The sequence below is a fragment of the Fukomys damarensis genome, unplaced genomic scaffold, assembly GCF_012274545.1.
Source record: "Fukomys damarensis isolate Sample0158 unplaced genomic scaffold, DMR_v1.0_HiC HiC_scaffold_36, whole genome shotgun sequence".
Lineage (NCBI taxonomy): Eukaryota > Metazoa > Chordata > Mammalia > Rodentia > Bathyergidae > Fukomys > Fukomys damarensis.
The window spans coordinates 12,287,949-12,298,921 of NW_022900948.1; the positions used below are offsets into that span (position 1 = coordinate 12,287,949).

Sequence of the window (10,973 nt, forward strand, 5' to 3'; positions counted from 1 at the left end):
GAGCCTCGTGCAGCAAGGCGGCCGGCGTGCGGGCTGGGGAGGAGGGGAGGAAGGAGCGCGACGAGAGCGAGAGCCGAGAGAGCGAGAGCGAACGAGCAGGCGAGCAAGCAAGCGAGCGAGCGGAGGGAGCGAGAGAGGGACGGCATGCAGTGAGGTCATCCTTTGAATCTAATTGTCTGAGTCAGGAGGAGATGTGGCACTTGATGCAGGGGGAGGGGAGGAGAGAAGGGACCCTTCGGCTCTCGGGCCCCTTCTCACACCCAGGGGTGGTAGGGCCTTACCGCTCTCCCAAAATGAAGTTGCCTCCAGCCACCCCAAGAGACTGACAGTCTCAGGGCTGACCTCTGCTGTCGTGGTAGATCCAAGCAGTAAGAAGCATAACCCAGTCCCAGCTCTGGGTGACCTTTCTAGTCTCCTGGACTAGGTGATGGGTCACCCTCCCCCCACAGTCCAGGTCATCTCATTTTTACAGTATGGAAGACCACCAACCATTCACAGGTGATATGAGAAGGGAACTTGGAGGGAAAAGAGGTACTTCCTATAGCCTTTCAAGTTACTTTTGTGCACTTTAGGAAAATGCCCCCCCATTATTCCTCAAATTACTTCGTGCACTGAAAATTGGGTGGAATCTGGGAATTGAACCCCAGCTCGTAGTCTTACCCTCCAGAATAACAGTGCAAATGCCAACTATTGGGTAGTGATGAGGACCTCCAACTAAGCCGTAGTCTCTCTAATCTGCTTGACCAAGCTTCCATTCAGGAGGGAAAGGAGAAGGGCCAGACCCCTAGGGTCCCTAGGAGCTATCCAAGGGAGCAGGCTGCCCAGGTGGTGGTGGGGCAAGTCAACAGCTGGGCCTTGGGGCCTACTGGGCATGCACACCCACGCATGTACACATGAGTGCAGTGCGCGCACACACACACACACACACATGCACACGCGTGGGGCTGGGGCCACCAGGCAGCTGGGGATGCTCACACCAAGGGCCACAACCCCTCCCCTCACCCCCATGGGGGAGGGGTGATAAATATTTAAGGGGCTTTTAGCTCAGAAGGGGCTGAAGCTAGGGGAGGGAGGGGGATCCACACTGCCTGATTAATGGGGTTACAGGCTTGGATCAATCTGTCCACCCCGCCGCGCCCTCCTCCTCCCTCCTCTTTCCTCCCTCCGCCTAATGCGCTTTATCAGGAGACGCTTTTCTGACTTGGCAGCGACGGGCGTTTTAAATAGACCCATTTAGAGCTGGGGTTGGGGGAGAAGAAAGGGGGGTGGAGGGAAACAGAGACTGAGACAGGCTGGGAGACAGAGACCAATGGGGGAGAGAGCCCCGGAAGAGAGAGACTGGAAGAAGAGAGACAGAAGATGCAGAGAACTGAGATGAGAGACTGAGAGTGAAACTCCCATGGATGCTGAGATGGAGAGAGGTGATGGGAGGCCAAGGGGAAGGTGGGGAACTGCAGAGCAGAAACCAACACAAAAAACAACTGAGAGAGAGAGAGAGAGAGAGAGAGAGAGAGAGGGAGAGGGAGAGAGAGGGAAAAGAGGCACCAGCAGCCCAGAGAACCCAAAGAGAGGCTCTCTGCAAGGGCTGAGTGCTAGCCTCGGAGACAGCAGATATCTTTTATTTCCAAAAACAGTTTTTCATCCACTTTGTTAAATTAAAAAGCTGTTTTTAAAGTGATGCTAGAGGTGCTGCTGGGGGAGGGTGGTTAGAAATGTGGAATCCTCCCTCCTAGGCCTTCTCTTCAGCCCCCACAGAAGCTGCCTCACCCTTGGCCCCTGGGGTGATTCCAGCTCCCCTGCTCTTTTCGATCCTCTGAGATCCCCAGGGATAGGGTCATGGCATCTGAGCTACTGTTCACTGGCAGGAAGTTCTTCCTGCTGTCTGGCCTCAGTCCCTCTTGCTGTGAGCACTATCCTCATCTTTCCCAGTCCCTGTCCTGACTCCCTAAGGTGTTCCCAATTTGGGGGAGGATCCTTTATGCTCAAAGCTCAGTAGCCCACTTTCCCAGTAGATGTTCAGACTTCCCAGGTGCGCTGCCATAAATATCATCTATCAGACTATAAACCCATTGCCTGACCCCACTCTTCTATGAACTTCTATCACATATATCACCCCATGTCCTTAGGTCTTTGGGAACAGTGGAGTGGGAAACTAAACTCCTTATATCTTTACAGTTATCCCTTCCTCCTTCCTCTCCTGGGCCTGGGTTCCCTCTAAGTTCCTTTTAAGGCCATGTGTGCCTGGGGTACCCCACTCCATCAACACCCCACCCCTAGTTTTGAAGAGTTAGTGCGCGTGCGCGTGCACACACACACACACACACACACACACACACACACACGTACCCACACCTGCTGCCCCAGGCCAGGAAAATGGCCAGTCTGTTTGGGAGCTGAGATGAAAAGCCCAGCCGGCCTTTGTGGGCCTCTGGCGGGTTTTGGACAATAGGCCCTTCCGTTACGCTCCAGTGCCTTGATTCCTTGGATGTCCCCACCCCTGAGCTGCCAATCCAGGGGCCTTGCCTGGTCTGAATGAAGCAGAGTTAGACTCAGCCCCACAGCTGGCCCCAGAAGATTCTGGACCTTCCGACCTGCCATTGCATCTCTAAGCCCAGCTGCTCCCCTAATCAAGCCAGAGTGATGTTTTGGGGTCAGAGAGGAATTCAGAAGACACTGAAACAGAAACATATTCCCATATCTGCAGTTCAGCCCCCTAATGTAGAAGCCAGTTTCCTGGCTTGGTTTTGCCCTTGCTTTTGTGACCATGGGTAAATCTCTTCCCTTCTCTGGGCCTATCAAAGGGCATGAAAAGACCCAAGCCAGGCAGATCCCAAATGGCAGGAGGTAAAATGACAAGGGAATTAAATGAAAGAATCTCAGGTACTTTACTCATGTCTCTCACACCTACAGCCCCAATACACCTTGATGCCCTAAGATTGACCTTCTCTGCCAGGGCCCCAGCACCTACCTCTTCACCACCAGCTGCACTCCAAGCACATCAATGTTTTCCTCCTCCTCCAGACCAAATTCTTCCCTGGACTTCCAAAACCAAGGGGGTGGATGATATGACAAGGCTGGATTCTAGAATGACAAAGGACACAAATCAGAGATCACAGAAGAGCCACAGATCTTAGTTCAACTCAGAGCTCATGCCATACTCACAACCCCTCACCAGTAGCATACTGGATAAACATTTGGAAGGGAGACATTAGAATAGTACAGACTGCTCCAGCACACCTTGTTGAATTTAGTTCTGAACCACAAGGACAAAGGAAGGCCAGAGATGGTGGCCTGACACCACTCCTAGATATATACACACAGATGATCCAAAGTTGCCACACAAGCAGTTTGCAGCTTTGAGCACCTCAATATCACACACATGCGTGCATGCACACTCAGAGACACAGGGTCACAAGCATGGCATCAACCCTCACTATCATAACATCCTCTTCTTTTTATCACTATGACTTTTGAGCATGTTATGTGCCAGCAACTGTTTAGGTACCTCTTATGCATTATCTCATTTATTTCTCCTGACTTCTCCAAAAGGCAAGTTCTATTATTCTTCCCATTTGACAGATAACAAAACTGAGACTCATAGGGGTTTAAAAAACTTGCCTGAGGGCTGGGGATTTAGCTCAGTGGTTCTGCTGCCTGCCTCGCAAGTGCAAGGACCTGAGTTCTATCCCTGGTGCCAAAACAACAACAACAACAGCAACAAAAAACTTGCCTGAGACCATAGAGTGAAAAAGTCCTGTAGTCTATTTCCCTTTTTTCTTTTGTGGTACCTGGGATTGAATGCGAGACCTTGTGCTTGCTAGGCAGGCACTTGCTAGGCGGGTGGTGGAACCACTGAGCTAAATCCCCAGCCCCAAAAAGTTCTATAGTCTAAATTTGAGTCCATATCTAGCTCTAAAGCCTTTCTGCTTTACCAGTTTGCTTCTGTAGCTCTCTTGCTCATTAGGCCTGTGCCTTTCCCAATAATAACTAACTTGCACACTCTCTCTCTCCCTCCCTCTCCTTGCAGTGCTGGGAACCAATCCCAGCACCTCACACATACTAGGGAAGTACCCATTCACTTAGCTACATCCCAACAGCTAGTTGTTCATGTCGTTGGTTAGCCAGACACTGTGGAAAGTCCTTAACTCACACTTTTGTTCTGAATTCTCAAACTAGCCTTCAGAGATAATCCTGTTTGCATTTTATAGAAACTGAGACTCATAGAGCAAAAGGAGTTTGCCCAAAGTCACACAATTGGTAGCTGGTAAGGGAGCTGGTGTTGAACAGTCCAGTCACTTAATATACCCCTCAGCTTCTACAGGATCCCAGGAGTTCCTCAGGATCCAATTGCCTGCCCCCAACAGATCCTAGACATATCTGTCAAAGGTACAATTAGGTTCCTAAACACATTACTTATAAGAAAGGGATTTTGTGTCATCCAAACCTGCTCAGAGAAGCAGAGACACCAGAGGGAAAACCAGAAAACTAAAACAAGGTATTACAGACAGCCTGGCTGATGGTGACAGATACAGACACACCAAGACAAGGGCCCAAAGATAGGGAGATAAGAGGGTAAGACAGAGACAGAGACATATATCAAGCCAAAGAATGAGAGGTGTTGGAAAAGGAGACAATAGAGGCAGAGGAAGCCACAGGCAGACATGAAAATACATGCAGATACATACTGATATGCACAGGCACAGAGATACTCATAGACCCATCTGACCTTCACCAGAAAAAAAATGAAAGCAAGCTAGGCTCAGGCTGTGGTGTGTGTGTGTGTGTGTGTGTGTGTGTGTTAGAGGGAAGCATGCAGTGTCTGTATCGCTACGCACATTACACCAGCTGCTTCCAGCAATTTCATCTGATTAATAATAAATGCCTCGTAATTACAGCTGCTCCCCCAGCCCTTCTTCCTGTTTTTTGTCAGCTGCGGCAGGCCAGCCCCCCGTGGACCCCATAACCCACTCCATCCTCACCTGCTGCCTTCTAGGAGGCTGAGAGATCATAAACTGACAGAAGAGGCCAGACTTCCAGTCTGAGGGGGATACCCATCATTGTGCTATTTTTTATTAATGCCCTTTGGCTCCAGGCAAAGTCACCTCACTTAGAACTTTTCCCACCTATCTTTGTATAACCTGTGACCCTTAATATGGCCTAGAGGCCAGGATCTGTGATATAGGGAGATGAACTCTTACTGCCCAATCTTTACCCCTCATTAGCTGAAAGAAGTCTCCGTCTACAAATCACCTAGCCTTGTAACTCCACAGGGTCCAAGCCGGAAGGGATTAGGACAAGGGCTCCCCACACTATCACTCCAACCCCCAACAGCCCAGCCTCTGCCCACTGGCGTATGTACCCTCCTGCTTTGGACACTGGGTGGCTCCACCTCTCCATTCCTGAGCCCCGCCCCAGGTCCACCTCCTTCCAGGCCTTCCACCCTAGAGCGCCAAGGCAGCTCTATCAGAATCAGCTGCGGGTTTGTGCTGATCTGTTTCTAATCGCTGGGGCCTGGTTCACGCTTGCCCCCCCCTCCCCAATATTGATTCCATTATTTGGAGAGTCATTGACGTCAGGGGGCTGGATGGGTGCCAAAACCGCCTTTTCTCCGAGCCTGGGCCAGGGCCCAGCCCCCCCATCCTGCAATTTCACGGAGGGGCCCAGGAAGGTCAGCTCATGGGCCAAGGTCACATGGCATCTGCCCCCTGACACTGGGCTCCTCTTGCCTTTTTGGGACCACCATGCAGTACCTTCTGGGAGAGGGACTACACAAAGACATGGGAACCAGAAGTGAGGTGAAGGTCTATAAAAGAGAGACTGAAGAGCCACACTGGGACTCTGGCTGCAAGAAAGGGCTCAGATGAGGTAGGGATGGGGCAGTGGCTCAGAAAAGGGCACTTGGGAAGGTTTTGTTCTCTTTGCCAAATATTTATGTGGAACATCCTGAAGCTGGACTTGAAAGGGTTCCTACTGACTACTTGATTTTTATGTCTGCTATCAGATGTATCTCCAGACTCTCTAAGAAGGAAATTCTCTGCAGTGAAGGATAACCAATTACCCTGAATGTTACCATAATTTGACTAAATGGCACCATTAATTTCATAAATCTTTGCTCCATCTATAACAAAGGCTCTGTCTGTGCATTTCCTACTCATACTTATCTCAGTTTCCCCACCCTGGCACACTCTCCCAGGCTCTTCTGGCTCTGAATAAGTGTGAGTCTCTCCTTCTCTGTCTCCGTTTGACCAAGTTACAGCCACTGCTACACCAGCTCACACTGGCAACTCCTGGGCTCTGAGGGAATGGATTAATTACAGGGTCCAAAAACTGTGTTCTCAGACAAACATTAATAACCATTATCCACAGTCCATGCTGCCTGCAGCAGTTACACAAACCTGTGATCCCAGACCTAGAGAGAGTAGTGAACAGGCTCACAACCACAGGGAAATAAAAGACTTCCCAACATTCTGAAAAATCCTGAAGCTGGGAAAAGAGGGCAGAGTGATCATCGGCCTCTGCTACAGAATCAGGCTTACTGTCCTGCCTCAGTTTCCCTCATTCTGACCTTTCCAAGGATTAAGGCACTTATCCTCTACACTCCTCTTAGTAAAGGGAAGTTCTTCCTGTAGTCTAGCCTAAAAACCACTCAGGGTTCCTTTGAGCCAAGCAGGGTGATCAACAGGGGCTGTGGGTCTTAAAGCACAAATGCCAGAAGGTCCCTTCTACCCCTGTTCGTCTTCAACATTTATTGAGCACCTATTTCCTGCCAAGCACTATACAGGGAGTGAGGACACGGTCTGATAGAAGCACTGTGTCTGATAGGAGAGGAAAAAGATGCATTGTGCACTCAATGATTTGGGCTACTATCTCTCAGAATTACATATTCAGCACCTCCCATTGTGTACCAGGTCTGTGCCAGGAACAAGTTACAGCAAAGCAGACCCTGTACCTGGGTCCCAGTCAAGCTTAAAGGCAACTACTATGCCACTCTGAGTGTTATGCTCTCATGCTGGCCACAAGTCACCTCCATAACGTAATTTCAGTTCTTATTGTAAGTGCTAGCCCCAGCTCTAGGGTTGACTCTTCTCCCACATCTGCTCTAGCTCCTCCTTCTACCCCTTTGCCCTCAAAGCTCCTGGCTCTGGTGACCCCCCCACAAACACACCCAGGAGAGCTCGGTGCTTTAGTGACTCCTTTGCCCTCTGCAGAGGTAGAGGAATGATGACCACAGGCTCTCCACCCACAGGGACCACTTGCCTCTCTAGCCCTTCCCCACAGGAAGCCAAGTCCGTGTGGGTGTGGTCACCCAGGGCCACAAGTTTACACAGCTGAGTTCTCCCCCACACCCCCTCCCCATGGTGGGTCTGGAGGAGGGGTCAGCTCTCCTCAGCCTCTTTACTCTCAGGGACCCCCCCAAACCAGGCACACATGGTCCCCCCCAACCCATCTGCATTTCAAAGAAAATCCACTCCATATGTTTCCGATTCATTTACACTTCAACTCGCCATGGGGGGGCAGAGAGCAGGGCGCCTTGCCTCCAAGCCCCCCACCCCCATAGGGAGCTGGAGAGCATGTGTCCCCTTCAGGGCCAGGGAGCAGTTAAAGCCCAGCCATCTCAGCCTGGGGGGAGGTGCATGCTGGCCAGGTCCCAACTGAGTGAGGTCCCAAGGGGAAATAGTTGCCTCAGGTAGACCCATGGACTGGTTTCCATAGAAAGGGGCATGTAAAGTCCAGGGCCACATCTCTAAGGCAGGTGGAATACCAAGGCTGGCGGCAGCCTAGGCACCCCAGGGCTCCTGCTCTCCGGCAGAGTAGAGTTAGGATTCCTTGAGCAAGGATAGAGCTCAACAGGCATTCCAGAAACACTGTAAAATATAACCTAACATGGCCCCTTCCCTTTTCTGGCTATGGTAGAGGAGGGAAGGTGCAATCTGGCCCAGTTTCCTCCTCCAGCTCTCACTACAGATTTGGGGGTTCCCATCTCTCGGAATTATATATTCAGCACCCTGGAACAGTCCCTGGTACCAGAGGTCTACTAACCAGGTCAGTCTTACCCTTCCCATCTTAAGAATGGCTGGGATGAACTCGGAGGGTGTCTTGGGAGAACATCTTATTTCCCCACATCTGGCCTTTTCTACCACAGAGGAGATGTCCAGAATTATTTAAGGAGGATATGTATGGCACACGGAGGCTTCTGAGGGTTCATGTCACTTCAGTACCATCAAGTCATTCAGACTTTCCTGCCAAGAGCCTACTTCTGTGTGGAACACAAGGCAGGGAGGTTTAACTGTATCTTTCCTACCCCTCGTCCCCCAGCCCACAGTCCAAGTGAGGGATGTAAGCAAATATTTGTTCCAACTCCTCCCCATCTTTTGGAGAGGTCAGGTCTTGTAGTAGTATCTGTTCCAAATTTTAAGTGCCCTAATACATACTACAAACCAAAGGAAAGCATGGGTACCTGTGACTGAGTTCTGAATTCCACGGGGATTGTGAACACCACAATTTTAATTTAGGTCTGATTGTGAGCCCCGGAAATGTGAGTTTAACATAAGTACCTGAGTCTAATGTCACTCTGAGTGTGACCTTCAAGATGGAATTATGGGTCTGAGTATGAATCTAGATCCCAGGGAATATATTTTATAAGCCCCAGTGAGTCAGAATGTAAGAAAGCTCCAGCATTGAAGTGTAAATTTGGAGTACCAAACAAGTCAGTGAGTTCTAGTGTAAGTGTCTGAGTGTGAGTCCTTGGTCTTAATGGCATTTTAAGTATGAGCTAGGGGTCCCATATGAGTCCACATGTGAACACTGGGCTCTTTTTAAAGTCTGAGTGTGAGCCCCACAGCACCCATTTAAGTATGAATGTGAATATCAGGATCTTAGTGTAAATCCAAATGATCCCAAGATGGAAGGAAGAATCTTGAGTGTGAACATTAGAGTGCTAATGGGAGTCTGAATGTGAACTCCAAGATCCTAAGATGAATCTGAATGTAAGGAAGTCACCGAGATCCGGATGTGAGTCCCAATGTGAGCTCCAGGTTACTCTGTGAATCTGACCAGATTCTCCACTTGAATCCTAGCATTAATCTGAGTAAGCACCAGGGGCCCTTCTGAGTCTGAATGTGAGTCCAATGTGGACGTGTAACTCTGAATGTGAACCCCCAAGATGGAAGTGAGACTGACTAGGAACTGCAGTGTCTAAGAGTCCTTGCGTTCAAATGTGAGCCCTAGGCTCCCTGTGAGCGTGAGTGTGAGCCCCTTAGTTTAGTGTGACTCTGAGTCTCAGAATGTAAATGCCAATGTGAGGACAGTCCTGAGTCTTAGTATGAGTCTCCCAATCAGCTTCTAAGTGTGAGTTTTAGGTTTCAGTGTAAACTCAAGACTGAAGTGCATACCTGGATGAGCCTCAGAATATAAGTGTGAAGCTATATGTGAGCCCCACTGTCGTGGTGTAATTCGGCATGTGAGTAGGAGTGCACATCCTGAGACCTTAGAATGAGTTTTAAGTGTCCCAGTGTGACACTGAGTATGAATTCCAGAGCCTCAGGAAGTCCCAAGTGTGAACTTTAAACTCCTAGTCTTTGTGGAGGCTCAAGGTCCTAGTTGGAGAATCAGCTCTGACAATATGAACCTTTTGCTCCATCTCACCAGTCCTGACCAGAGCTTCAAGAACCACCTGAGAGGATTTCTGTGGGTTGTGAGAGTGCAGACAGGGACAAAGTTTGAGACACACAGTCCCCTCCGCCCCCCAAGCAATAGCCAGTCCTACATCCATAAGACCATCCAATTGTTTAAGCACCATCCTCACACATGCAATAGCACACCATCACACCCGGGGTTAGACACACATACCCAGTGTTTCAGAGCTTCTGGACACACGGCAATTATAGATGCACAAACACACCTAGCATTTCAGACTCTCACCACCAAAGTGATTAAAGCCACACAAACACCCCCATGACACAGACACAAACACACCAAAAAACAAAGGCAAAAACAACTGGTATTACAAACACACACCTACAACGGCATGCAGACAGATACCCAATGTTTCAGACAAGCTGCAAGCCACACAGACACACAGATAATTCTCAAAGAGAGAGACTAGACGGAAAGAGAAAGAAAATCCTGAATTTTCAACAAGGCGTGAAATAGTCCTGCCTGCCCGAAGCTACTGGAGGGGGAGGGGGCCCAGGGAGCAAGTAAGCGAGCGATCGAGCTAGAAGCTGAAGGAGAGGCTCGGGAGAGGAGAGGAGCAGAGGAGAGCTGTCCGTCTGGTGACCTCCCCGCGGCCCAGCCCCCCACGCACTGGGAAACACACTACTCTAAGCAACAGGGACACCCAGGCCGGCTCATACAGAGACGCACTACAGGAGTCACACACCGGCAGACTCACAAAGAGACACTTGGGGATACACCACAGGCGGACTCATACAAACCAGGGGACTTACAAAGAGACACACTGGAGGAGACCCACTGCATGGAGATACATCCAGAACTCATGAGAAAACCACAGGCAGGCTCACACCGACACACATACACACACACACACATACACACGAACACACACACAGGCAGATTCACACGGACACACAAGCTTTGGCAGACGCGCAACCGCCCGTTCACACCCCCGGGCGCTTTGAAGTCCAGATATTTGCTCTAGAAAGAAGCTGCCTTTGGGTGCGCAGGGACTAAGACGACCCCCCAAACCCTGGAATTTTCCCAGACCTGGCGCGTGCCACTGAAGGGTAGGAAGAACGGGGACACTAGGACAAACCGCTCCAGCCACCTCCCTTCAGCCGATTGTCCAGCCGTACTCCTACCACGCCCAACCCCTGGCGCGCTCGAACGTGGGGGGCCACTTCTGCGCCCCCGCCCCCGAGTTTGTGGGCAAAGTTTCTCGTGAACTTTCCTGCCTCCCCCGGCCGCGGATCCACGCGTGTCCCCTCACTCTTCGAGCGCGCACGAGGGCCGCG

At 50.4% G+C, this 10,973-nt stretch overlaps 1 protein-coding gene across 2 annotated transcripts in view; it reads right to left on the reverse strand.

Annotated features, from left to right (window-relative positions):
* Cntfr (ciliary neurotrophic factor receptor) overlaps window positions 1-10,973 on the reverse strand; it is a 38,889-nt gene that overhangs the window by 26,856 nt on the left and 1,060 nt on the right. For both annotated transcript variants that reach the window (XM_010619240.3, XM_010619241.3), the window contains exon 2: window positions 2,969-3,081. The gene's annotated coding sequence lies outside the window, so the exon portion shown is untranslated. The remainder of the gene's footprint in view (window positions 1-2,968; window positions 3,082-10,973) is intronic.